Consider the following 24,727-nt stretch of genomic DNA (forward strand, 5'->3'; position numbering starts at 1 on the left):
AAGTTTAGTTTGCTACGAGTTTTGAATTGTTACTTGAAAAGAGTTTCTTGGGATTTTCGTCGACGAATCCAATTACGATTTGACCGAAATATCCTTACGTCCGATATTGACACTTAGCGCCCAAATTACGTCGACCAATATGAATATATTTCTTGCTGTGAACGCACTTTTCACACAACTTCTGCCGCTCCCACCAGTAGCAGAAGTCTAAAACAGCAATCCAAGAACCGGGAACGCCAAAGAACACACGCAAAGAAATGCAACTCGCCGCCAAACGCCAAGCCGTACCGAAACTGACTGACTTGGCAAAGGGGCAGATTTGGTCAACTTGGAACAACTGGTTTTTCTGAAGCCCGCGCAGCAGCAACACTATATATCCAGCAGTCCCAGGCTGCGAAGTCTGCCCAAGGGAAGGGTGCGCTGCCTAGTCTAAAAAGAGGGGCGAGAGGGAGTTTTGGGTGGAGGGCAATCCTATCATGTGGCTAACATCGCAACGCAGAGGGCGAAGGATTTGTTGGGAGCACTCAGAGTGCTTCATGCGGCAGGAGCACTCGGAGAGTACAGTTCATTTGAGATCCCTGGGTTACAATTACTTAAGGATGATAAGCACTGAAATTGTTTTTGAGCTAGGTAAGATACAATTTTACAAATCTTATTCTATATCTAGTTTTTTATATTTATGTTTCCATTTTCAATTTTTTTGTTGATTTTTTTAACTTTCTTTAACTCTTCATGGTAACTTTAAATTTTCATACATTTACTTCTATTATACTGGATAACGTTTATTTTTACATGCTCTTTAATTTGGTTTTACTATTCCTCTACAGCTTCACTGATTTCTTTTCAACATTCTGGAATGTCCTTTAAGATAGTTTTTTCCATTGATGATGCACCTCCGTATCCAAGCAAGGATCCGAGGTAGATGACCTCGTCGACCACCTCGAACGTATCCCCGTCTATCGTAACACTGCTACCAAGGCAAACTTATGTTTACTTCAGCGAATATCATGATTTTTTATTTTATTATTATTTTTTTTTTAACTATCATCGGCTAAGGTTTCTATTTTCAACTCAAATCAAAATGAACCTTCAAAACTCAGAGAATGACTCAACTTACTCTCAATCAGACAACCTCTCTCATAATTGGCTGTAAACAAATGCTGTTGCATTCCATGCGGAGCTCCACTCTGACCCCCTTGCGTCATCGTTTCATAAACAATCCTCGAGAAACTTTCAGTCACGTGCTTCTAGTGTAGTTCTCCCGCATCCAGGATATCTCTCCCATTACACAAGGCAAGCAGTACGTCAACAAAGAAAACGCAATCTCCACACAAGGCACTCACCGTTAAGGCTCCTACAGTCACTCAAAAACTGAGACCACATGTTTCCGCCAATATGATCCAAACGTCGGACCGAACAGACACCGAGTCTGAACTTGTCATATGTATCTTCATCGTAATAAATCATTGAAAATGGAATTCGATTCCTGTGGCCCAGACAGGCGACGGATGGCCCTCGGTTAAAGCTCATAAAAAATGCGACGACTCCGGCAATGGTCTAGCACACTTACTTCGCTCTTTCTCTGATACTAAGTCCATCAATCAAGACTGCAAACAATCCCATACTTGGATGCAGAGATCTGGTTTTGATGTGAAATATGAAGTGAATAGCAGAATTTTCGAGATTGAAAAATGATACATTTCGAATGCGGAGAGAAAAGAGATTTTATGTTACACAGATCATTGGGGTTAGCAGCCCTTACCAGAAATAATATGTGCTCATCATAATTTTACATATAACGATGACAATCAATAAAAGCAGTATTTTTTTTCGTATTGCCGATTTTCCAATTTCTGAATTTCTGAATTTCTGAATTTCTGAATTTCTGAATTTCTGAATTTCTGAATTTCTGAATTTCTGAATTTCTGAATTTCTGAATTTCTGAATTTCTGAATTTCTGAATTTCTGAATTTCTGAATTTCTGAATTTCTGAATTTCTGAATTTCTGAATTTCTGAATTTCTGAATTTCTGAATTTCTGAATTTCTGAATTTCTGAATTTCTGAATTTCTGAATTTCTGAATTTCTGATTTCTGAATTTCTGAATTTCTGAATTTCTGAATTTCTGAATTTCTGAATTTCTGAATTTCTGAATTTCTGAATTTCTGAATTTCTGAATTTCTGAATTTCTGAATTTCTGAATTTCTGAATTTCTGAATTTCTGAATTTTATCTGAATTCTGAATTTTATGATTATATGATTTTTATGATTTTATGTTTTTATGATTTTATGTTTTTTTATGATTTTATGTTTTTATGTGTTTATGATTTTATGATTTTATGATTTTATGTTTTTATGATTTTATGATTTTATGATTTTACGATTTTACGATTTTACGATTTTACGATTTTACGATTTTATGATTTTATGATTTTATGATTTTATGATTTTATGATTTTATGATTTTATGATTTTACGATTTTACGATTTTATGATTTTATGATTTTATGATTTTATGATTTTATGATTTTATGATTTTATGATTTTATGAATTTTATGATTTTATGATTTATGATTTTATGATTTTATGATTTTATGATTTTATGATTTTATGATTTATGATTTATGATTTTATGATTTTATGATTTTATGATTTTATGATTTTATGATTTTATGATTTTATGATTTTATGATTTTATGATTTTATGATTTTATGATTTTATGATTTTATGATTTTATGATTTTATGATTTTATGATTTTATGATTTTATGATTTTATGATTTTATGATTTTATGATTTATGATTTTATGATTTATGATTTTATGATTTTATGATTTTATGATTTTATGATTTTATGATTTTATGATTTTATGATTTTATGATTTTATGATTTTATGATTTATGATTTTATGATTTTATGATTTATGATTTTATGATTTTATGATTTTATGATTTTATGATTTTATGATTTATGATTTTATGATTTATGATTTATGATTTTATGATTTTATGATTTTATGATTTTATGATTTTATGATTTTATTTATGATTTTATGATTTTATGATTTTATGATTTTATGATTTTATGATTTTATGATTTTATGATTTTATGATTTTATGATTTTATGATTTTATGTTTTTATGATTTTATGTACATTTTGCACCGTAATTGAAAGTGTAGCTCTTCTACTTTCCAGAAAATCTCTCACGCCCACTTCCGTTTCTCTTCACCTGCTATAAATCATGGCTGAGCTTTTACTGTATCTAAGATTCAAACATCTCCTCTTGGATAAATCAACTCATAGAACAAAAGCGCCACTCTTCGGCCAGTAGCATAACTAAAATCACAATCATGTTTCATTCAGCTGTATATATATATTACTCTGATGGTATTCCAAATGCAAGCTTATTGATTACACTCTGTTCATAACTATGTATATCTCACGATTCTGACGATGTTTTTACTTACAAAAATGCAGTAAGCACAAATAGTGGTCAGTAACCGTGTAATTAAGTTTGGCCATTATAAAATAGAAGCGTAGCATAAATGACTAATTCGTCCATTCACAATTTTTTTAACTCAGAAGAAGTCTATTAACGGTATGATCATTACATGAAAATACATGCAATGGTTAATGATCACGTTAAGATACAACACATTTAGTATTTTCTTCGCTTGTTACAAGCGCTCAATTAGATTGATTCATTACAAACAAAAAATGGAAATAATTGTGACATTTCAATAAAGAACCTCTTTATGGTTATGGGCTTGTACCAACGCTCAACGCTTTTTTCCAGGATTACTCCAATATTAAATGATGAGCATACCAAGCCCAAAAGAAACAGTGAGCTTGATTGCGTGACGCGGCATTAATTAACGGAGACCGACTATAAAGGTGGCTAAAAATAGAAACAAAGTGTCTGAGGTGAATTTGTGGTTTCTTTTTTCTTCTGCTACTCAAACGGTGGAAGATATCATCCTGATGGACGAGTCACAATCAAACAAAGACTAGAATAGTTTTTAGCTTTCTAAATTAGTATCTTATCCGGACATTGGCCAACAACGCGACGTGAAACGAATATTGAGGTGTTAGGAAGGTTCGCATAAAAATGTTTCATATTATTTTATGGATGGACGTATCACATAACAAACGTTTGACATAAAAAGGAACTATAATCCTTCCTTGAAATGCTACCTGTTCTTGTATGAAACTGTTTTATGCGAAACGTCCATTATACCAAACGTCTATATGCGAAACGTTTAGAGGCGAAATGGGTTTACCAAAAAAATTATCTCATCAAATGTTCTTGTTTTTTTTTCAAACTTTAAGTTCAACGTTTTGACATAGGAGTTTTTCTGGTTCAAAAATGGTTTTAAACTTGTTTAAAGGTCGTAACTTCCAAACAGTTTGCGATCAAAAATGTATGTTCTCAATAGGTGGCAACATAAACTGTGAAAATTGCAAAATTGCTTCTGTTTGCTCCAAAAAGTGCAAAACTTCAAACATACTTAACACGTTCCCACAATTCAAAAACACACAAAGACACAAAAATGCGGTCCCCAGCGACTTCAACGACCACGACTCCTTCATTTGTCCTTAAAATGCTTCCAGTGTAACGCTTGATAACACGTTCCCTTCATTTCTACTCATCCATAACGTGTTCTCTCATCGGTCTGAAATGATGATGACTGTCCTGTACCACATAGAAGCACAACAAGTGGATTGGATTGAAGTCAGTGCGCCACAAATTTTCATCTTTATACAGCTACAAGAATCTCGACCTTCAAAAACATTGAACCGAATCTGAAAAGGAAAAATCGGAAACCATGTCATGCACATATTCGGTTGATCAAGCAAAGCACTAAATTGATGGAACGTGACTTTTATCGGATTATCATTTAAGCAATTTGATGGGATTTGAATGGACGATTTTGGTATGGACTACCAATTCGATGGACAAATAATGGATTCCCGATTTAAATCTGATCGTAATCCGAAGACATTCCTCAACTTCTTATATTAAAAAGCATTATTCCACATCCTATAGGAACAAACGTGCTTTCATCTTCCTCTCATATGACATTCATAAACTTTACGGTCCATATTCCATCCCGAGCGAAAACACGTTTAACGATTCAATATAAACGCCATCATTTATTAACGTGGCTGGGCGGAGTGTAATTTCTGCATTGAATGAGAGTTCGCACAATGAAGACACGCAGCATAGTGGGCAAAAACGGGCTCAAAACTGCAACTTTAAGAAGCCGTAATTTTGTTGCAATCATCATTCATAGGTGTATGGAACATCAAATTTTTGTCATTTAAAACTAAAGGTTTTGAAACTTTAGGTGTTTCTAATGAAACACAGCTCGGTAAATATACTTTCATAGCTGCCTATTCGCCATTTCAATGCTCTGGGTAGCAAGTTAATTTGGTTCTAACTGACTTGCGGAAATTAACAGACAATAAGTCCAATTTTTTGTCATCGGCGATTTTGATGCAAAACATCGCTCATGGAATAATTCGCAAAGCAAATCAAACGGCAGAATTTTATGTGATGGGTGCTCTTCAAGGATATTTCTAAATTCAATACCCTGATAGCCCTACTTGTTTTTCCTCTTCTAGAAACCCTTCTCCGATTGATTTGCTTTTAACCGACTCTAGTCACCTTTGTAGCCAACTGGTTACTCACGCTGATTTTGATTCTGGTCATGTCCCTGTTAGGGTCCGATTTTTCCCCACTGTGCACTGGTAGGAACCAGGAAGATTTAACTTTTATCGATTGCGCTGAGAGATAGCTAAGTTTGTTGCGAAGATTCACGAGACACGAAAGGTGATGCGATGCGATGGACGGACAGCAAAGTCCGGCAATAATTGAATTGCGAAACTTTTTGGTGTTTGATCTCTGAGGAAAACTTACCGGTGCGTGAAATTTCCACGGTGTATGTCAATTTGCTTACCTGAAAAAGAGGCAGAAGAGACAATCAAAGGTCAGTTCTTGTCGTATTTTTGTACACTGAGCTGTTCACAAGCAAGATAACTACTCCATGGGGAGTATGTTTTAGAAAATTTACTTTTGACTTAGCATGTTGTTCGTAAATTCATATTTCACGAAACAAATCGGTTTTTGTATTGGCTTAGGGACAAAAAGTCGAAAGACAAGACGTCGAAACCCAAAACGTCGAATGCCAAAACGTCGAGTCCCAAAACATCGAAAGAGACAAAACGTCGAAAGCAGTATTTTTTCAAGCGAAGATGACTATAACGTTGCCAAAGACAAAAATGGTTGCAATGCGAACGACGTTGGAAACAGCCAAATTTACAATGTTCATCAAAGTAAGCAGAGAAGAGATTAAAAAAAGAAGCCGAAGATATAAGTAAAATGATAATAGTGGTTTACGGAACAAGTTGCAGAATGATGATTTTCACAGCACGAGTCGTAAATTTGTCCTAGGAGGCTTCCCGAGTAGTATAATTGCGACGAGTGCTGTAAAAATCGAGTTTTGCAACGAGTTACGTACAACCTTTTTTTGCAATTTCGTAGAAGACCACTTGAGGATTAGTATCAGAAATTGTATCGGAATGCATTCACCATTATTTTACAATTTCTGAAAAATTGTTGTGCTATGATTCATTACGCAGCTCAAAACAGTTGCGTAATGAGAAAGCGTTTCGTAATGAATCATTACAGCACTGGTTTCAGTTGCGTAATGACTATTCTCGCACTGCTGCATTCTTCAGTACAGGAGAGTAGGTTGTTTCATGACAGATTGGCGTGATGAAAAACAGCCTATTACGATGGAAAATTGCAAAAAATATGTTTACAGAATTTCGTTTTAAACAAATCTCATTCTCGCTGAGTTTTATTTCGCCGCACCTCTGGACTCACTTAATGGCAGAGGGATGGAATATCAAAAGCAGTGCACACTTTTCGTTTTCATGGGCAAACAAAATCTTTTTCACCAGATTCAACAGAATGTTTGTATATTTAGAGCGTAAGCATTATGCCTTAGCTCAATTTGTTGTATTAAAAAAGAATAGTTCTACCTCAATAAGCTAAAATGTGTTGTATTATTTTTGTGAATATGTTCCAGTTGAGTATATTCTTAAAATTCAATGCAGTAATTGTTTAAAGGTGAATTGAATTTGCTACTGGTTGAGCTACCCGACTAGAGGCATATAACAAAAATATAATAAAATTTTATGAGAAAATGATATACATATCTTATTATGATATAATTTTGTTATACACTGTTAGAATATCATGTCCTAATAGAATGTTTATATAATTGATAAAAAAGATTGAAAGACATTTCCCAGAATGACGTTCCCCAGAACGACATTCCCTAGAACGCTATTCCCCAGAATGGAACATTCCCCAGAAAACCATTCCCTAGAATGGGACATTCCCCAGATAAAAAAATAGTAATTTTTGGGGTGTTAGAAATCAGTTAAATGGTTAATAGTGAACGTATTTAACTGGAAAATTCGAGCAAAACCTAATTGTAGTTTTCATTGGTAAAACATTTTCGTATTGTTTTTTTAACGACTGGACTTTCGGTTTGTTGCAGTCTTTCATTAATTGACTGGATAATCTTCAAAACGAAAATTCTAGAAACTAATCAAATACAGGTCGGAACTGTGATTCGAACCGTTTGGACAATTTTTATATATTCAGCCATTCCATGAAAAACCGATCTAGTGGGTTTCCGAATTCCGTGAAAATTTGCTATTTTGTTCCTTATCCGAAATAAGGATACACGTATTTTTTGATTTTTTGATTAGGGTGACCATTTCCGAAATAGGGTGACAAGAAAAATCGCGATTTTGCAAAATTTTTAAAAATTTTTTAAAAAATTATAACTTTTGAACCGTTTGACCGATTTTCAATCTTTTTGGACGAAATGAAGGCTAAAGATTTTGACTTTTCGGGAAAAATATAAAATTTCACAAAAATTGTGTTTTTTACATGAAAAAACTCACTATTTTCGGTTTTTCGGTGTTTTGAAGGCCTCGGGACCAAAGGGGCTTTGCTGCTCTCATTTTTTCTTAAAAAATCAGAAAATTTAACGTTAACTGTCAAATTTTTAGCGATGTATGTTTTATAGTTTTTGAAATATATTTTTTTGAAAATAAAAAATCAGTCATTTTTCATCGGCACACACTGTAGATCTCAGCGCATTAGATTTGTAATGTTTAAAAAAAATCATAACTTTTGAACAGCTCAACCGATTTCCAATCTTTTTTATGGAATGAAAGCTTATGGTCTCAACTTTTTAGAAAAAATACAGCCATTTCATTCTGAAGAATGTATTTCTGGGAAATGTCCCATTCTGGGGAATGGGTTTCTGGGCAACGTCACTCTGGGGAATGTCGTTCTGGGGTTTGACTTCCTGGGAAATGTCCTACAACCGATAAAAAACATATATAACATAGTAGTACAATTTTGATGCATTGTATCAAACATTATAACTAGGTTTGATATGTTTTTGATAGATTTTGAACACATTTTGTTATATTTATGATACAATTCATATTCATTTTTGATATAAATTTAGTTATTTTAACAATACCCTGCATAAAAATTGTAACAACCTATGTTCGATAAAATCTTTATATCATAATAACATAATGTGATATAATTTTTTTATTTACCCATAGTCGGGTATCTGTTGATATTATTAGTGTATTATTTATTCTTTCAAAATACACTCATTCTTTCAACAAGTTGATGAAAAAAATGCATCGAATTCAGTTTGTGCGGTGACTCGGTATAGAACGGACGCAAATCAATAGCGCGCGGTGAGAAATATCGAGCACGCTTCCAGCGAGCACGTTTTTCAGCTCAGCTGAATTGTTGTATAGGTTTCTGGTTTGAAGTGGATAAGTGAAAACAGAATTGTAGAAATGGCTGATGTTGAGTTAAGAGCTAACTCATTGCGGTTGCGCTTCAAGAGAGGTAGTCCAGATCCATCGGATGTTGACATTTTCGGTTTCATGAAGACAAGAATGGGACTGAAAAGTGAAAAACTTTTGTTTATGTACAAGGACAAGAACGACGCTCGCTATGTCTGAACCAGACGATTATGAAAATCGAATGTACATCAGGTTTTTTCTCGCTAGAGCTCAGCATTTGAGTTATATTTTCACAATCGGAAAGTTTTAAAATATTCCATCGGTGAAATTTTTATTTTTTTCACTTTTTAGCTATTTTTCATACTAAAACCCACGGAAATCCCGTTTTTTTCACGCATTTCAGCCCATAGAAAATGTATGGAAAAAAAAATCCCCGATAGAATATTTTAAAACCTTCCGATTATGAAAATATAGACCAAATACTGATCTCAAGCGAGAAAAAACCCGATGTACATTCGATTTTTATAATCGTCTGATTCAGACATAGTGTGCGACGTCTCGGTCATCATCAAATTCAAGACCGAGGAGGATATGAGGAATACGCTTAGGAATCTCTCGGATACTATGGAATTCGCATACAGCAAGTATCAAAGTGCAACAGTGAAACTTTCCCCGGCAAACGCCATTGTGCGTTATGTGAGATTGTTTAATCTTCCTCCGGAAATCGAAGACCGTGAAATCGCGGCCGTTCTCGGAAAATACGGTAAAATTGTTCGAATGGTGAGAGAAAAATATGGTGAAGAAACAGGTTATCCTATTTGGACATCTGTGCGAGATGTCTACCTAGAGTTAAAGGACAAAGTCGAGATTCCTACGTTGCTTTACGTTCGGAATATGAAAGCACGTGTATTCTACGAAGGTTTGGTGAACAAGTGCTATCAGTGTGGTAGTGCAGAGCACTTAAAAGCTGAGTGTCCACAGAAGAGATCTGTAAACTAGAGAATGGCGAATGCCAGTCAACCATCATACAGCGGGATCGTGGCTAATGGTAATCGTTGGAGCAAGCCAACTATGCAGAAAGGGGTAACTATTGTTACAAGTCCCACTACGACAACTAAATCAGCTATTGACGCCGTTGACGTTGTTGGCGGTAGTGCTGATACAATGGACCAGCAGCCAGTTTCGTCTGGCACTAACACGCATTCAACTGAGCAGTCTGGAGAGAACCTGGGTACACTCAAAAGCACCGAGATGGGTGTCGTTCAAGGTCAGCGAATGAACTTGCGTGCCGATGTGGAGCAGGAGAGCAACCGTACATCACAAGTAGCGAGAGGGGAAAAAGCGATCGTCGATGGAGATGGAGACGCCGGGTCGGTGGTAAAAGAGCAAGCGAAGGGAAGCGGAAAGAGTTCATCAAAAAGGGGGCACAAAGCAAGAAACAAAGGGCAGAATACAAATCAGTTGTCTGACTCGGACAACTCAAACACAGACTTGGAGCAGCAGATCAAATCGAGCAACACGATCGGTAACGTGAGCGATGCGCTCGACCGCATTACCCGGAGCAAAACGAAGCAGATAAAACTTTCTCTGTCAGGTGAGGAAGCAAGTAAAGAGGATCCAGTCGAAGGGACGAATGAGGAAGAGTTGGGGAAATTTCTAGTGAATCAATGAGTGATAAAAGTATTTGAAAGACAACGTAAACTTTATTCTCAATGTAGGTAGCATTAATTTGAATAGCAGTACGACAACTGTCAATAAGTTTTTGCTGAGAGATTTTATTAATGTCAATGATATCGATATCTTGTTTCTACAAGAAGTGCGATACGCGAACTTTTCCTTTGTTCCGTCTCATCGTGCGGTTGTTCTTCTTCTTCTTCTTTCTGGCGTTACGTCCCTACTGGGACAGAGCCTGCTTCTCAGCTTAGTGTTCTTATGAGCACTTCCACAGTTATTAACTGAGAGCTTACCATGCCAATGACCATTTTTGCATGCGTAATATCGTGTGGCAGGTACGATGATACTCTATGCCCTGGGAAGTCGAGAAAATTTCCAACCCGAAAAGATCCTCGACCGGTGGGATTCGAACCCACGACCCTCAGCTTGGTCTTGCTGAATAGCTGCGCGTTTACCGCTACGGCTATCTGGGCCCCCCCGTGCGGTTGTTAACGTTGATGAAAACGGTTCCGGAACTGCTATACTTGTGAGAGCTTCTTTCGATATAGCGCAGCCATTGCTTGATATCGGTAATAGAATAACATCAATAGTAGTTAATAATGTTAATAATGTAAACGTTTATGCATATTCGGGAACAAATCGCAAGAAAGAACGAGACTCCTTATTTTTGAATGATCTGACTGTACATCTTAACAAACCAGGTGCCTCCACGAATGTTGTGGGCGGAGATTTGAACTGCATATTGAATGGATTCGATTGTTGGTTGGTTTGACTTTATTAACGATATTTTTAGCCCTGGGCTAGTTCATCTCGGGACCAACGGCTTTACTTCCCTTCCGAAGGAAGTCGTCACTATAACTTTTTACGTCATAAGTGACTATGTCGGGGATGGGATTCGATCCCAGGTCCTCGGCGTGAGAGGCGAGTGTTCTAACCACTACACCAGGTCCGCCCCCCGATTGTGTGGGTGAGACAAAAAATTATTGCACGGGCCTGAGGCAGTTAGTAGATATGTGTGGATGGAAAGATGTTGCGCTATCGCTGAGAAAAAACGAATTCACGTTTCACAGAAACAATTCAGCTTCGCGGATTGACAGATTTTATACCCATGCTTCTTTTATCAGTAATATTAGCGATTTTCGTACGGTTCCAGTGGCTTTTTCTGACCACTGCGGAATTTTGATGAAAATTAGGGTGAACCAAACCGACGTTATACCTAAGGGAAGAGGTTTTTGGAAGATAAATAGCTCGATTTTGAACAACGAAAATACATCCGAGCAGTATTCCGTTGCTTGTACAGAGTGGAAATTACGGCAAATCCATAATGATGACATCGACCGATGGTGGAAGGAAATTTTTAAAAGTAAAACTAAGCAGTTCTTTAAAACAAAAAGCTGGGAGCTAAATTCAAAAATTCGAGAGGAAAAGCATTATTTTAACGGTAAACTGTATGAATGGATGCATAAAAAACAGAGGGGTGAGGAAACTTGGCTAGATATCAAGATAATTAAATCTAGAATTATTGAAATTGAACATGATCGGCTTAAACATTTGTCAAATTGTATGAATGAGACTTCCTATTTACAAGGAGAGATAATAAATGTTTTTCAAATTGCCTCTCAAATTAAATATAATGATTCCAGTAGATTTTTGAAATTGAAACAAGATAACACGGTGATTGTCGATCCAATGAAGCTCAAAAATATTGCTTTTGAATATTTCAGTTTGCGGTTTAACGACACTAATTTGAACATAACATCCTATGCCTCCAATGATCCGATTAATTTTATTACACAGAAAATATCTACCGAAGATAGTCAGAGCCTTGTTGAAGAAATATCCGAAGAGGAATTGAAAAAAGTACTTGCAGATTGTGCTAAAAAGCGTACACCGGGCCCAGATGGCCTCTCATACGAGTTCTACTCCAAGAATTTCAATTGTGTGAAAGACGATATGATCAGACTTTTCAATTCTTATCTTTCGGGAGCCCTTAGCCTCATAAAGGCTTCTCAGATGGGGTAATAATTTAATACCAAAAAAAGGAACTCGATCGACTACGTTGGATGACTATCGTCCGATTTCGTTGCTTAATTGTGACTATAAGCTTTTAATGAAGATAATTGCCACTAGAATCATGAAAATACTTGATAAATTGTTAGGACCGGGACAAACAGCTTGTTTAAATAACTCATCATGCATAAATAACTTGAAGGATTTACGAAGAATCTTGACGCGTTCATGTGAAACAAAAAGGTTTAAAGGGAGTATTCTGAGTATCGATCTGAACAAAGCCTTTGATCGAATGGATCATAATTATTTGTGGAGAGTGTTGGAAAAGTTCAATTTTCCACAACAACTGATAATGTGCATTAAACATATTTATGAAGTGGACTCATCTAGAGTACAAGTCAATGGATTTTTGACAGATGAAATAAAAATAAGTACTTTTGTGCGACAAGGATGTCCTCTTTGTATGATTTTGTTTGGGTTGTACGTAGAACCTCTTATTCGACAATTATCTGCAAATTTGACAGAATTCTGGATTTATGATAAATTTATTAAAGTGATAGTGTATGCTGATGACTTCAACATTGTTGTGAGAAATGATGATGATTTTGATTTGGTTTTAATGATATTTGAAAATTTCTCAAAATATGCTAGGATTAAAATAAATTTTTCCAAATCAGCCTTTATGAGATTTAATCAGGCTCGATTTGGATCTCAATTGGTTAAAGAAGTTGATGCACTTAAAATTCTTGGAATAAATTTCCATAGAAGCTGGTATAAAACAATTGTAAATAATTGTGATACCGTGATTAATAATATAAAGCTGACATAGCAAAGGCACTCAGTAAGAAACCTGAATTTGTACGAAAGGTGTTGGGTAGTGAATACTTTATTTTGTCGAAAGTTTGGTATGTTGCTCAAGTTTTTCCTCCTTTAAATCGACATTTAGCTCAATTGAAATCAGCTTGTGGAAAATTTTTATGGTCCGGGCATATTTTTAAGGTAGAAAGAAATCAATTATATTTAGAATATGAAAAAGGTGGGCTGCAGTTAGTGGACCCAGAGTCAAAAATTAAAGCACTTTTTATTAGAAACATATTAAATAATCTTGATAATGCAGGCGACAATCATGAAGAATCCTACCTTTTAAATTTTTCGATGCCCCAGAGGCTCACGAAAAATGCTAGGTTTTGGTTAGAAGAAGCATATGAACTAAAAACGAGGTTTGATCTACCAAGCACTAAAGTTTTGTATGCTTGTTTGGTGGATAGAAATAATTGTACGCCTAGAATTGAGAATTTGGTAGACGTTGATTGGCCAACAGTTTGGAAAAACTTTGACTACAGTTTCATCCCTACCCAGGATCGTGCAAAAGTTTTTTGTTTTGTATATGACTTAATACCAAACAACAGTAAATTGTGCGCCTACGGCATTCGTAGCGATGATATTTGTAAAAGATGTGGTCACCGTGATAGCAATAAGCATAGGCTAAAAGATTGCCCAGCCTCAAAAAAAAGTTTGGGAATGGTGCAGCCAGATCGTTCGAGGTCGCCTAGGTATAAAGTGTAGAGATATTGAACAACTGTTATCATGCAATATAAGTTTGAACTCTAAAAAAGAAAAATCTGCGCTCTTGCTGACAATTCGGGTTGTATTTCACAATCTAGCAGTTTCAGAACCTAATTTGTATGTGTTTAAAAAAGAGTTAAGAGAAATGAGATGGAATAATGGAAAAGTGTTTGCAAAGCATTTCGGTAGTTTTTTGAATATAGTTTAAAAATGCATAAATGACAGTTGTCAACTGCTCTAATTGCTAAGAGATAAATGTAAAAAGAAATAGATTAAGAACCTACACAAACATTGTATTTCTAAAACTAAACTCAATAAAAAAATAACTAGAATTTTGATCATTAGCGAGTTATGGTCACTCCGTCGATAAGTTTTGATTATTTTCAATTGTTTTTTTAATCATCTCTTTCGCACAAGGTCAAAATTACAATATCACGATGCTAACATTGAAAATGAATATGCAGCACTGGACAGAATGATGTAGTTACAAGTTTATATTTTATCCATATAAAATGGACAAGTTTAGCACCGTCCACAAATTACGTAACGCTCTAGGGGGAGGGGGAGTAGGTTGAAATTTTAAATATTAGCGTTATGTAATAAATGGACGCTGCTTTTGAAGGCATAGATCTCAGCTTCTAGTGATCAGATTAATCTAAAATAACCGTAGATTAAAAGTTATTTCAAATCTTGCTATGATATAAATTCAGAGCTTTTCATGAACAAAATTTTAATTATCGCAAATCTTTCTTCAATTTCTTCAATTTTGACAAAAACTAAAGTTTTGAATTAAAAATAATTCTTAAATATAAAAATTCAAAATTTTGTGTTTCAACTATCACAATTTTCAAGCTAAGTGAAATTCGTGTTATTTCTGAGCTATGGTGAAAATTTAAGGTCAATCAGACCATAAAATGCCAAGTTCCACCCATTCTTCATAAAATGTGGTCTGTATGTTTTTTTATTCTGTCCAGTACTGTTTTTTCACTGCTTTAACTGCTCAAAACATTGATTAGTATTTGGATTTTACGATACATTTTTATAGATTTGCTTTGTTCTCCTCATTAAAAGAATGAGTCGACGTTTTGTTTGACGTAACTCATATTGTTTTTCTTTTCTTTCGAAATTTTGTCCTGCCGACTTTTTGCCCTTTCGACATTTTGTATTTCGACGTTTTGTCACCCAATTTTTTGTATTGTATCATATTAATCAAAACTAACGGATCATTTTTGCGTTGTAAGTAGAATATTATGGGTTCTATTTCAGACCCGATCTTTTCATTGTAATATGTGTATACCTTATTATTTTTCACTCTATTTATTTTACAAAAAAGTTCATAGCAATCTTAACCCCTCTACCGGCAGCTTCATTTTTTACCGCAAAATTCAAATTCAAATCGTTATAACTTTTTTATTTTTCAATATTTTTGCACCATTTTTTCACAAGTTCTCAAAAAGCTCTTCCAGTTTCGAAATCCGTGTCGATATTTATTATTGGTCATCTGGTTTTAAAGATATTCCGATGTTGCTTGGGGGACCGACATTTTCCATACAAAATGTCTCTGGCGGCCATTTTGTTTTTGATCAATTTATCAAAAAAATAAAATGTGCGCTATATAATGCCAGGTAATAAGGAGCTTCTCTGCAAAAATCATACAAATCGGTTCAGTATTCTTGGAGATATATGAAAATTACGATATGATGTTTTTTGAAGTTTTTAAGATCTTTATTTGGCCAGCGTGGTTCCAGAAACCTAAATGGCCATTACTTAAAGACGGCTGCACCAAATTGCTTCATTTTTTCACAACATACTCTCATTAATGTATTGTTCCGAAAAGTGAATATCCGAATACGATTGAAATTCTGTAGCCTGAGAAATCAACGGGGGGTTCTAGTTACGGGTCGGTCCCCCAAGGAATTTTGGAATATCTACAAAACCAGATGACCAAAGATCAATATCGACACAGATCCTAAAACTAGAAGAGTTTTTTGAGAGCTTGTGAAAAAAATGGTGCAAAAATATTGAAAAACAAAAAAGTTATAACGATTTGAATTTGAATTTTGCGGTAAAAAATGAAGCTTCCGGTAGAGGGGTTAATAACCAGAAATAGAATAAAAGAAGCCGTTCCCCTCACATTAGATTTTTCACCATTGCTTTGTTCTATTTCCTTACGCATGATACATTGACAATCCGCTACACCAAAAGGCAAACCTGTATCGAACTCTCTCAAAACCTAGTAATTCGTATTACCTTGCGCAAATGCAGTGGACTCAATGTCCAGTGAACCACGTATCGTATAAGAATGTGCATCCGAAATCACATATTCGTTTGTCCAAAATCAGAATCGCATAACATACCAGATTAAACGTTATCAATGTCAACAAAAGTTGTATATAAATCTCCAATACGATTCATAAACGACAATCTGTGTTGACAACAAAACATGTCGTAAATACTGCAACGTAGAATCGCGTTAAGTTGTATCAACTGACAGATCATATATCAATCCAGAAATCATCATATGCAGTCGCAATAACTTAGCAAAAATTGCCACCAATACTTGCTATCTGCTGACGATGGGCTTCATAGAACAACAAAGCAAGTGTCCCTGAACATGAAACATGCATTAATATTGGCAAATAATCACTTGTATGTTATGTAACCCTCAGTGGTACAGTGGTAAGGCGTCGGATTACTAGTCCAGAAGTCCCGAGTTCGAGGCTTGTTCGAAACTTTTTTTTTTTTAATTTTCATCCAAATTTTGTGACATCGTATTTCGGATCGCAGAAAATCTGAAAAAGTCGTGCCAACCCGAGGAGGAACAAATAACTCCCCAATAACTTATGCATACCATTTTTTGGTATCATACCAAAATTAGGTATTGTTCAGTTATCAATACCTCAATTTGGTATTATAATGGTATTGAAAAAAATCTTTAAAACAATTAAAAATACTTCATTGAGGTATTAAACAGCTATTGAGGTCTGCTGGAGGTATTGAACTACAATTGAAAAATTTCATTTTTATATGAAAATCCATCAAGTATTATTGAGGTATTACAATACCTGATCTAGTTATCAGTTTGGTGTTCGTAGAATATGCTTGAGATATTATTTGAGGTATTTTACCTCTTATGCAGGGCTAATTCATACCTTATTCAGGTATGTAGTATTGGAAATTATCTGGTATGGAATACCTCAATTTGGTATTCAGTAGTTATTTTCTTCTCAATTTTTGTTATACATCATTCTATATAAATCAATTGAATCGTATAGAATGCACGAAAAGGCTAAATACATACCAAAGTGGAGGCTTTATGCGTACTTCCCGAGCAGAACAAAATAACTTTTTTTTCAATTTCTTTATTAGTATCATTCCAAACATTACATTCATTTCTTATATCTAGGTGTTCAGTGTTGTCTAAAAACACAGAACACCTAGATATAAGAAATGAATGTAATGTTTGGAATGATACTAATAAAAAAATTGAAAAAAAAAAGTTATTTTCTTCTGCTCGGGAAGTACGCATAAAGCCTCCACTTTGGTATGTATTTAGCCTTTTCGTGCATTCTATACGATTCAATTGATTTATATAGAATGATGTATAACAAAAATTATATCAACCAAAATGTTGACTGGGTGATCTGCAGTGGGCAAAGTTTAATGCAACATCGTTTCCTCCACCCCTTCAGTAAGGTGAATGGTCTGTTTTCTAACGTGACAGACGCTATTATTGCCTAAAAATAGAAGACAATAAGCACTTATACACTGAGGGTTGTTGTTTCAATGTGTATGTACCGCTGACGTGGCAATATTAGAACCACAGACGGCTAGTCAAGCTCAAACTTAAATTATATTGATTGGCACAAACTGAAAATTCTGTTGAACTCCTCAAAGATATCACATTATTTTTAAGACATTTTTATCGAGCAAAAAATCCTTACAGCCTCTAGTTCAGGGTCTTCGATTTAAGTGAGGAAGCAAAAGGCGCCAACAATGGTGGTCAGAGTTTTCGAATTCGCATGCGATCTCGGGCTCCATTAGAGAAATCAAGGTATCCTTCCAAATTTTGAAGAAAGCAGACTTAAAGTTCACAAACTACTTCTCAAACATCTTGAAGAGAAGAGGCACATTATTTTAATTTACGGTGCTTAAACTGGAAGGTTTCTCAATTCATTATAAGTACTTGAAGAGATCAAAGAGAAAAACGATCTAAGTGCTTGGATTTTCCCTTATCCAAGAAATTACAATGGAAAAGTATTGTAATGGTAATTGTCGAATAGATCATTTTCAATAACTTAAATCGAAGATTTATTAACTTTATTGAGTTAATTTTAGCCATTTATATCTAAACAATACTACAAAGTTGGAAAAAGCTAAATTTATGTTATCTGAAGAAATGAAATGGGAGCTTATCCAGAAGCCTGGAGTTAATTTTCCGACAATGGGGTCACCGACTGTTATTTCAATCGTACAGTAAACTAGCGCTCAATTATGATAATTGGTAGATAGCCATTGCTATTACATATAAATGGGAGAAGGCCGTTATGCCAAATTTCGTAAGGCTGAAGACCATTAGGCCGAAAGGGTCGTTAGGCAGAAAGGGGAATTAGGACGAAATAACATTTTACTATTTAAGGTGACAAATTCTTACTAATATTTTAAGAGGCTTACACATTTATCAGTGTTTTACCCTTGACGGATTTCACGCCAACTCGACAAAGGGATTGGCAGCACCCCTTCAGAATTCAATGAAACTTTCTGGGTGTGAAAACTATGTGAAACTAAGATACTTTGCATGCTTTGTTTTTTCAAAATAGATCTAGACTAACATTTGGAAAGGGTCAAGGTTTTTTATAACTTTTTTTTTATAAACCCGTATAACTCGAAAGCGGTAAGACCTACAAAAAAGTGTTGTATGGGGGACTGTCGTGAAATTTCCTGAAGTTTGAGAAAAAAATATTGAAAAAATAAAAACACATTTTCTACACTGAAAAAAAAAATTCAAAACTTTAAAGTCAACATTTCATTCATCATAGTATTTTATTATTTATCCAGAAATAACCCTTCTTTCTAATATTCATCCTTTTTTTGAGTTTTGCTATTGGAACAAATTTTACACTGAAGATTTTTATATATTTAGCACAAATTTACCCTTCTTTTAATTGTTCTATTTTTTTAATATGATGTAACTATAATTAAAGGTATGAAAACTGTTGATTAAAAATTTCAATAAATTTCTCTTTCTTTTATGCATAGGCTGTTCTTTGGAGCTATATTTTTTAAGTATTATTTTGTTCCAACTGACAAAAGGGCGGCAATCGATAACATTGATCTTCTCACATTATCAGCGAAAAGAGAAATCGATTACCGCAGTTACTTCGATGTGTTGTGATACTTTTCCCCGAATGTCGGTCCCCGAGTGTCGTTTCCCCGAATATCCCGTTTCCCCGACAAGCCCATTTCCCCGGAAAATTTTTAGCACTCATAATTGTCGTAACTTCATACATTTCAGGGTGGTGAACGAACTGACCATCTAGTATGCACCCTTCTTTATTTAATTGGCAGTTCTTTCGAGTTTTACCGTCCTCAGCATTTTTGCCAACATGTGTATAGCCGAGAATGACAGAATACTTTCTTCTTTTGACTGTTTATCGTTCTTTCGCGTCACCACTTTTCGGGGGGAACCAGTCATTGCCGCAATAATTTTTGGCGTCCATTCTTCTATTGGTTTGATTGTAAATTTTGCCTTCTTTTAAAAATAGGCTGTTCCTTATATTTATACTGTTTTAAATTTTATCATTTGGTAAAGCTAAATGTTTAACCATTTTTATATTTTGCTGTTCTATCAATTCTTGCCAGATGTGTTGTTATAATAATAATTATTTTAGAACCTGCCACTATTCAACATATACGTTTTTAGGAAAAAAGCGTGATCTCCTTCTGAGATATGCTGGAAAAAAATATTATTTCAATAACAAATTTTCCCTTCTTTCGATAATAGACGGTGTTTTTGATGTACACTTCCAAAATTAGGATTTATATTGAACCGTTGAAAAGTTTTGCCACAAATTTTCTCTTTTAAAGATGTGCTGTTCGTTTGAGATATGCTGTGAAAAGATTTTTATGCGTTAGAGCCTTAAACATTTTAAGCGAAAAATAATCTGCTCTCGTTTATAGGCTATTTTTGCATTAAGTTATTCATAAATTTTGGATTAAAGCTTTTGATATTTTGCAAAAAAAAATCCATTTTTTTTATCAAGTAATTTTTATTGAGTGTTACGTTCAAACTGGGATAGAGCTTGATCTGCAGCGAAATATTCTATGAGCGTTCCCTTGATGAATAACTGCAAACATTCTTTGCCAGTTTACTGTTTTCAAATATGTATATCGCAACAAGCTCAAAGATACTCTATGTTCTGAGATGTAGAGACCCGTCACATGTTTTATTTAGTAATGCTCTCTAATGTAACTACAATTTTTGAAATTCTTAGCTAGAATAATCTCTGAACGAACACCACGATTGTTTAGAACCTACCAAAATTTTTTGCTATGGGCTCAGTGGTATTGATCTCGGTAAAAGTTTAAAAAATGCCGATATTTATTTTAAGTCAATCATTATGCCAAACGGCCATTATGCCAAACGAACATTATGCCAAAAGATTTTATGCCAAACGGGCTTATGCCAAACGACCTTATGCCAAACGGGGTACAATCGTCACAAAATGGCTTGAGAACGGATGAACGGATTGATGTAATTTTGTCAAAGTTGCACTCGACAAGTGCAAAGTGATAGTGCGATTGAAAAGTTTGGAAAAGTCTCCGGAATAATCGGGCAAATACTAATGAGTTATTTTGTATGAGGGTTTACATGACGATTTACAACAGCCTACTTCCTTGCCACGAAGTTTGCCGGGTCAAAAAGCATACAACCCGTTAAAAAGTAAAATAACTTCTCGTGTAGCTTTTTTAAATGACCGATCTAACATCGAGAGGCTCTCTTTGTCTGCTTTCATTTTAATCAATGGCTGAGCAGCATTAACATCTTCTGTTGCGTTTTTTATTCGATACATAGTGGAAAACTTCTCACAAGTTTTAGTATTGTACTGTTGTAATCGAAAGAGAGCGAAAGAGGAGAGAATCTCTCACTGAAAAGTTATGCGAGATACTATTGGTACATCGTATATTATCAGCTTTTAATCTCAACAAATCCGGAATTGAAACAATCCGGATCGGATGGAAAACGAGTTTTCAACAGCTGATCGAAATCCTCTAAAACAACAGACCTTGGGTATACAAAGATTATAAACTAGACATGGAAACACTATGGGTATTTTTAACATCAGTTTCATTTATCGTATGAAGCTACATCCATTACTCGAATTTGCATTGCTCAACTTGCTTCATGTCAAAATTTCAAATGCCTTTCAATTGATTCGGAAATCTCCTGAAAAGGTTTAGAAGAAACATTCCAAGATCTACTAATGCTCTGCTCTGTTTTCTGCCTCTCTGATGGGTTCTACTTAATTGGTTTGCTTTTCACCCTTTCCCCACGTGCCACCATAAACACCAGAATGGGGATTCTAGCCAATGGAAATATGAGCCGCACAATGAAAAAGGTGGCAAATATTTACCAGTCGTTACTCTCAATGGCACGCACCTTTCTCCATTTTTTTTTTTTTGTTCGACATCCTTTCGGTATGTGGGCGTAGCCAGGGGAACAATACGGGCTGATATACGGCTAACATCTATACGGGCTTAAAAAATTTATCTCTACCACCATTGAAGTTCAACAATTCTTCAATGTTATTCAAGAACTACTTGAGTTCGCACTCTTAAAAATAATTAAAAACACTCCGGACGTAATTCACATTATGACTAAATGACACATGATGTAAGCGATGAAATGACGTAAGAATGGGTTCTGAAAGATGTATTGAAAGAAACATGTAACTTTACATGATGAAGGACATGAAAACGATGCCGCTATGATTGACATTTCCCGAATCAGACACCATCGTATTAAAAATAAGACACAAATTCACGTCATTTGGCTCGCTTCTTTTATGTGCATCCAAAAGACGTAAAATCGCATGATTTTTTCGGAGTGTGCAAGTCATCGGATCTAGAAGCGCTACGAGTGACCTTTAAGAACCCTGCAATTTAGGATAATATCCACATAGGCTCATATAGTTAGGTTTATCGAGTTTTGAGCTCAACGACTATTTAAGGTTATCCTAAAATTCCTTTGAGTTCAGATTTTCAAATCTACAAGCGTAACTATTGATTTCTCGAAGGTTTATGGCCAACATTTACATACAAATAGGCTAATGAACACTTGTTTCTTCAAGTTTTGAGTTCAAGCTTGTACTAGAACATCTTTGAGTCGATATGTATTAAGCGTTATCGCTTTAAGCGTTATTGCTGAGAAAAATTCTAAACATTCTTTTAGCATTTTTTTACAGAATTTCTCTATCGATTTCTTTAGAAGTTGTGTGTTGTGATTGTTTTGAGCACATTTCGTGAATGAACTTTTAAAATAGCTTGCTCCGCCCATGATTTGGCCGATGAGGGATTGTTTCTTCCAACACTCCCATAAATCGGCGTTGTCTTCGCTTGTGTATCGAGTATCTGTTGGAGGAAAATCGATACCGGTTGAAGTGGGAGATCGAAGAAATTTTGGCTTACGTAAGTATTGATTTACCTTGTGAGAAACGAGAGCAAATATCTTTGGGGAATTGCTCGGTTAACCGTGAAGAAGGGTTGAGGTCAGCTCAATTATTTTTTTTTTTGACGGTTGAACAAAAAAGTGTAACAATAGATCTTGATCTAAGATATTATTTTCAATAGACAATTTTCTAAGGATTCCAGCCCAAAAGTCATTGTCAATCTAGTTAACAGGTTCGAGTCAGCCGTAATGGAAGACCTGTGTAGTTGAAGCCCACCATGTCGGTTGTTCGAAATAAAACCAGAATCGTCCTTACAAGCACGGGTGCTCCGAACGAAGTGCTGCAATTTCAGGCGATGTCAAAGGAATTCCGGCTTACATGACATTTATGTGCAGAGGCATCAGGCCGTGCAGTTTCTATTCCCTTGTGCTGCTGGTACCATCTACTGAGGAATGTGACGGAAGTTAAGTAGGAAACATATTTAATCATCGTAAAAACTTCAACGTTATAAAATGTTAATTCGCTAAAATATGTTTAGTGAATCTCTTTTTGATCAAATCTCATTTTTAGAGGGTGGATACATCTTGGTTTATTCTGAGCTAAACTTATTTTTCAGGAATTTTATTGCATTATCAAACGATTTGTAATTGTAAACAATTACCAGAAAACCCGGGACAAAAAGATTCATTTACCTTGGAGGTCGAGAGCTTTTAGTTTTTTAAACTTTTTCCGATACAGTCCTTCCATACTACCACCGACCGGTTTTCTTTCAGATGGTTGTCCCGGTCCCGTTGGTGGCTTTGTCCTGAATTTTGGATGCAGTGCATCTTTTTTGTCCTCTTAGTGAGTTCTTCAGAAAAAAAAAAATCACAATTTTACTACCACCATTCATCCATCTTACAACCTTCAATTTGTGGGACATACTGAGAAAGCACTCGGTGCCATTTTACCACCAACCAAAGTAAGATTGCGATGGGTCATGATTTAGCGGCAGGACGTTTCTTGATTCGAAAGGGTCGATGTTCTCCCAAGATATGAAAAGACTAGAGACATTGTTGTCTGATTTTTTTTTAATCTTTTCAAACCCATAAGAATCTAATGAAAGTTTCAAGCCATGTAGAAGAAATCAATCATTTTCTACAGATAAGCCAAAAGATGGAATGTAAAGGGCTTTAGGACATTTCGTCGAATGACATTTGGTCGAATGACGTTTGGTCGAATGACATTTGGTCGAAAGTACATTTGGTCGAAAGTACATTTGGTCGAAAGGACATTTGGTCGAATGGACATTTGGCTGAATGGAAATTTGATTGAAAGCTTATTTTCAAATGGTTTATTGAAAGATAGATTCATAAAATTGATTATTGTTCTCTAGATTTCGCAAAGTTGGTAAGATAACGTATTCTTTTGAATAATCTGAATCATTAACTGTAATTGAATAAAAAAAATGGGACATTTTATGTAGTGTTATACACATTTCATACATCTTTTGATTTGTAATTTGAAGTTATGCCAAAATCTAGGATTTCGATGATTATTCAAATGAACATTTTGGAAGTCATTTTTTTGTACATTGACTAAAATATTTCGCTCTAGTGAATTTATTATTCTTTGAAAATATCACTATTCTTTGAAAACCAGCTTAACAAGTTTTTATTTTATTACTCAACGATGTGAACATAATGTGTTCATTATTTATTCTTCATTTGAAATGTCATCGTTCTACGTAATGAACTGCTGATCTTCATCTGATGGAAGAATTCAGAGAGAGTGCTCGGGATCTTGCTTTGAATTCCTGGTCTTGCAGCTTACGGACGTGGGTAAGATTTTTGAATGAGAAAATCAGAATTAAAAAAATTCTTCAAGAAAAACCTTTATGACGAAGTGAATGTCAGGTGTCGGTAACTCGACTTATGGCCGATTGTCTTATTGTGACATTCCTCAAGCAAA

General features: G+C 35.1%; 1 protein-coding gene across 1 annotated transcript in view; it reads right to left on the reverse strand.

Moving 5' to 3' along the window:
* Window positions 1-298, reverse strand: part of LOC5571223 (potassium channel subfamily T member 2) — a 716,145-nt gene extending 715,847 nt beyond the window's left edge. Inside the window, exon 1 of the mRNA XM_021840115.1 lies at window positions 168-298. The gene's annotated coding sequence lies outside the window, so the exon portion shown is untranslated. The remainder of the gene's footprint in view (window positions 1-167) is intronic.
* Between the last annotated feature and the right edge of the window lie 24,429 nt (window positions 299-24,727).

This window comes from Aedes aegypti, chromosome 2 (genome assembly GCF_002204515.2).
Source record: "Aedes aegypti strain LVP_AGWG chromosome 2, AaegL5.0 Primary Assembly, whole genome shotgun sequence".
Classification (NCBI taxonomy): Eukaryota; Metazoa; Arthropoda; class Insecta; order Diptera; family Culicidae; genus Aedes; species Aedes aegypti.